This window comes from Etheostoma cragini, chromosome 20 (genome assembly GCF_013103735.1).
Source record: "Etheostoma cragini isolate CJK2018 chromosome 20, CSU_Ecrag_1.0, whole genome shotgun sequence".
Taxonomy (NCBI): Eukaryota; Metazoa; Chordata; class Actinopteri; order Perciformes; family Percidae; genus Etheostoma; species Etheostoma cragini.
In genome coordinates, this window is record NC_048426.1 from 11,015,411 (window position 1) to 11,020,350 (window position 4,940).

At 40.5% G+C, this 4,940-nt stretch overlaps 1 protein-coding gene across 1 annotated transcript in view; it reads right to left on the reverse strand.

Annotated features, from left to right (window-relative positions):
* The window catches only part of luzp1 (leucine zipper protein 1), a 43,684-nt gene extending 39,770 nt beyond the window's left edge, over positions 1-3,914 (reverse strand). The window contains exon 1 of the mRNA XM_034858383.1: positions 3,497-3,914. The gene's annotated coding sequence lies outside the window, so the exon portion shown is untranslated. The remainder of the gene's footprint in view (positions 1-3,496) is intronic.
* Between the last annotated feature and the right edge of the window lie 1,026 nt (positions 3,915-4,940).

The following is a 4,940-nucleotide window of genomic DNA, read 5'->3' on the forward strand; positions in this document are numbered from 1 at the left end:
ACACACACACACACACACACACACACACACACACACACACACACACACACACACACACAGTGGGCTTTAATACAAGCTTCTAAAAGACCATCATTTATCTGTGCTATTTCAAGGAGGTCCACAAATTGTACTGCCTGTAATATCACATCACTCAGTGTCCTGTGTTTGCATCCTCCGCTGCTCTATTCCTGGTTGAGAGGGTTCTCGAGGCTAAAAGTGAGAGTCTACCACTAATAATAACTAACATGATCAGGTTTTGCTTTTACCGTTTTACGTATTTGATAAGGAACAAGCCACACTGACAATTTAAGTTGTTTGCATTATGTTTAAAATTAATCAATGGTCTGTAAATGAATCTAACTAAACTGTTTTTGATAGTCGTTGGTTTCAGCCTCTCAAATTTAAAGATTTGGTGGCTTCCTTTGTCATATATGATGGTAAATTGAATATATCTGGGTTTTGAACTGTTGCTCATTTAAAACAAGCAGTTTGAACACTTGTTCTATGGGAAATTATAATGCCCAATTTTCACTAATAAACCTTTAATTAAGAAAACATTGATTGAGAAGGTAAATAATTGTTATTTATTACATTGTGTTTTCCATGTAATAATACTGTCACCATACTGTAAGGGATCTTATGTTTTAATATTGGCTGTCCACTTTCTTGTGGATTTTGATAACAACAATAATAATAATAATAATAATAATAATAATAATAAAGGTTGATGATTGAAATAATACTGGGCTATCTCTCTGTGTTTCCATCCAGCTAAACAATAACCATATCCATTTTTATTTGCATGCACTTGCAGCAATTTACGTCACTGTCCATAAATTACAATTCCAAACTGATGTGACGGTACTACACTAACAGCAGGGGCTCTGTGCATAAACCTTGATGTGCAGAGTAGCAGTAATATTACCACCGACAAGCTGGGGTTGACATTCCCAGCGGTTTAATTCTCCCAGGAAGAAAACCTCAATATTTTAATTTAATCCCCGGAGCAGTCATTTAGCCACTCAGTAATCCCCAGGTCCAGTGCTTAGTCTGATAATTACCCTTATTGGACACCCATAATGATTAGTTTTTGGTTTCACCCAAACAGTGCAGGCAGTTTCACAGGGCGGTTGCAGCGTTCTGCAGAGTGGAAAATCAATCATGTGTGGTATAGCCCAGGTCATAAAAGAATAGCAAGGGGTATGATTATTACTTTGCATGACAGGCGACAACTCCTGGACAGGACATGGTGCAAACTCTGAAATGTCTTTCCCTTGTTAGCAACACGATCTCTTTAAATATCACAAAACAGGTGGTGGCACTCTTACAGTGTCAGCATTAACTACTATAACTGCACTAAGGAATCATGTTTACTTGGAAATTAAGCTTTCTTCAGAGCCAGTTTAACCAAAACTAACTTGCTGTATGATTTCCCAGGACTGTAAACGCATGGATCAAGCCGTAATCAGGGAAAATGTAAGACATCTCACTTTTCCCTTTGCTGGTACTTTCATTTAACTTTCCTTTTGCATATATCCAAACATTTCAAAACTGACAGCATAAACTGCAGACATTCCCTCCACATGCGGTGTCACAATCCCCTTGAAAATACCATGGGAGACCCTATATGCAAAACTTCCTCCATGACAAACTGCCATGCTAAGTGCCTATGCAGAGTCCAGGAGGAAATGGGGTTCATAGCAGCTCAAGCTGGTAGCTCAGCTGGTTTAATCTACAGCTGGCTGGGAGGGCGAGCCTAACTGGAAAGCCATCAGTGATTTTTTTTGTCTCCTTCATGTCTGAAACAGGTCAAGGCAGGTCCCCTTCCATCTCCTTCCCTCCCTGTGCTGCTCTTTACAAGCCCCACCTGGCAGATAAGTATTCCACCACTACAACTACCTTTTTTGCTGTACTGGTGAGGCAGCACAGGGCACATTCTGTTCAGACTTTGGGTTCTGCCACCTTAGTTTCATAAATGTATGTTTAGCCTATGCAGCACAACACATTCCACCTCACATGAAGGAAAACAAACACAAACATACTCAACCAGAACAAAAACGTGTTTTGCAACTTCTGGTTATATTGGTATTAGTTGTGGTTTAATGTGTCAACCTGAATTCATTTATTCTATAAAATGTTGAACACTGTGAATCACATTCTTCTAAAGCTTCAATTTTTTTTTTTTTTTAACAAACAGTCCAAACATTCACATAGAAAGAGAAAAGCAACACATCCTCACATTTAAGAAGCTACAACCATTTGGAATTTCTCTTGATCACTTACAAATGTTCTGTCTATTGATGCATTAGATCAAACGCTGATTCAATTATTATAAAATTTAGGTTGTCCACCATCCAAAACTGAAACATGCACACACCTCATTTATCATTAGGTGTCTTCCAGCTGCTGTCAAAATGACTTAATTAACAGTGAACTCATTCAACAGATTAAAGACCTAAATACAGGTGGTGTTGAAATGTCATTTAGTATAAAAATCACTACAATATTATTTCAGTGGTGTGTCCATTCCTTGGTGTGGGTAATGTCCTTATGAGGATTATACATTGCCCTGAGTGTGATTTAGCTAACCCCAAAATATAATTTAGCCACTCAATATACTGTATGCCTAGTTACAAAAACAATTGCAGCAGCTAGGCCTACTAGCCTAACATAATATCATATCTACCACATATAGCTTACAGTAACTCCTTTCTGTATACACACTGACTCTAAAGTGTAGAAAATAAACTATATTTGTTTGTATGGGTAAACTATTTTCATGCTTCCCTATATCCTGATGGTAAAGAGGGCCTAAACGATGCCTTTGGCAGTCAGGTACAAAGTCTAGAAATGCGCGTGTGTGGATGATCGAGAATATTAAAAGAAACTAAAATATTTGACTTCATTCATAAAAAGAACCTAATTTTTTTTTAACGAAACAGTTAGTAAGTTTGGTCAGTTACATTTTGAGGATAATATCCTTTCCAAAACATGACTATGACTAGTAGGCACATGAATATCAAGAGCATGTAATGTTTTGAGTAGCCAACCCTTTTAAAAAAGGTTTTCATTAGCCCCATGTTCTGAACTACATTGCTTTGCTAGCTTGTTCGCAGCCTATATGAAAAAGCCTGGCGTCATTAAGTGCGTAGACGCAAGCGAATCGCAAACATGTAACAATTACGCCCCCAAATGCTTAAAAACTTGTAAAAACTGCGACGTGTTAACGAAAAAAAGATGTAAGTGGTGTAGGCACCGCTACATTTTAACCACCTGAGGTTTTGCCGCAGTCCTGGTTGCTTCATTTTGGCTACAAAACCAGCAGAGGAGGAGGAGAAAGACAAGGAGGAGGGTTAAAGAACTTGCCGCAGTTCAGACTTCTGCAGTCCCGACTGAGTGGATCCAACTCAGGAAGCCGCTCTCTGAATCCCTAAAACCGTGTTCCCATGTTCCCAATCCAACCCGAAACACACAAAAACTAAAGATTCTAATTTACCTTAGCTGGTCCACCGCTGGGTCAGAAAAACGCAGCGGTAAATCCACAACTTCACACGGTTTGTGCTCATGCGGACAGTAGGACTCGCTGCTGCCGACACGGCGAGAACAAGTTCATCCACATATTCTCAGATACAATCAGAGAGTTGAGGCGACAGGGGGACTGCGTTTTTTGGCTTTCCACTTTCCCTAAATTACTTTCGTCAGTTCTTTTCTCTCAGATATTCCCCTCCCTGGTCCGTTTAAGATCAAACCATCACATTCCACCGCGTCCTTAACAATGAAAAAAGGTGGGTTTTCCTTTACTGCTGCCGGAGGACCCACCCCTCGGGATGACTCTGCCCGGTCTGACCGCAAAGAGAACGCCCTTCCCGGCTGCAAGGTCCCGCCTCTCTTCCCCACATAACCTAGGCAAGTCTGGCCGGTGGGAGTAAATCCAAGCTGAGGTTGTGTGGATAGTCCGAGTATTTTAATATACCCCGAGTTAATCTCTCTCTCTCTCTCTCTCTCTCTCTCTCTCTCTCTCTCTCTCTCTCTCTCTCTCTCTCTCTCTCTCTCTCTCTCTCTCTATATATAGTGGTGTGAAAAAGTGTTTGCCCCCTTCCTCATTTCCTGTTCCTTTGCATGTTTGTCACACTTAAGTGTTTCGAAACATCAAACCAATTTAAACAATAGTCAAGGACAACACAAGTAAACACAAAATGCAATTTGTAAATGAAGGTGTTTATTATTAAAGGTGAAAAAAAATCCAAACCATCATGGCCCTGTGTGAAAAAGTGATTGCCCCCTTAACCTAATAACTGGTTGGGCCACCCTTAGCAGCAACAACTGCAACCAAGCGTTTGCGATAACGTGCAATGAGGCTTTTACAGCGTGCTGGAGGAATTTTGGCATTCAGTTACATTAGAGGGTTTTTGAGCATGAACGTCCTTTTTAAGGTCATACCACAACATCTCAATAGGATTCAGGTCAGGACTTTGGCTAGGCCACTCCAAAGTCTTCATTTTGTTTTTCTTCAGCCATTCGGTGGTGGACTTGCTGGTGTGTTTAGGATCATTGTCCTGCTGCAGAACCCAAGTTTGTTTCACCTTGAGTACACGAACAGATGGTCGGACATTCTTCTTCAGGATCTCTTGGTAGACAGCAGAATTCATAGTTCCTTTTATCACGGCATGTCTTCCAGGTCCTGGAGCAGCAAAACAGCCCCAGACCATCACACTACCACCACCATATTTTACTGTTGGTATAATGTTCTTTTTATGAAATGCAGTGTTCCTTCTACGCCAGATATACTTGGACACACACCTTCCAAAGAGTTCCACTTTTGTCTCATTGGTCCCCAGAATGTTGTCCCAAAAGTCTTGGGAATCATCAAGATGTGTTGTGGAGAAATTGAGACGAGCTTTGATGTTCTTTTTGCTCAGCTGTGGTTTTCTCCTTGGAAC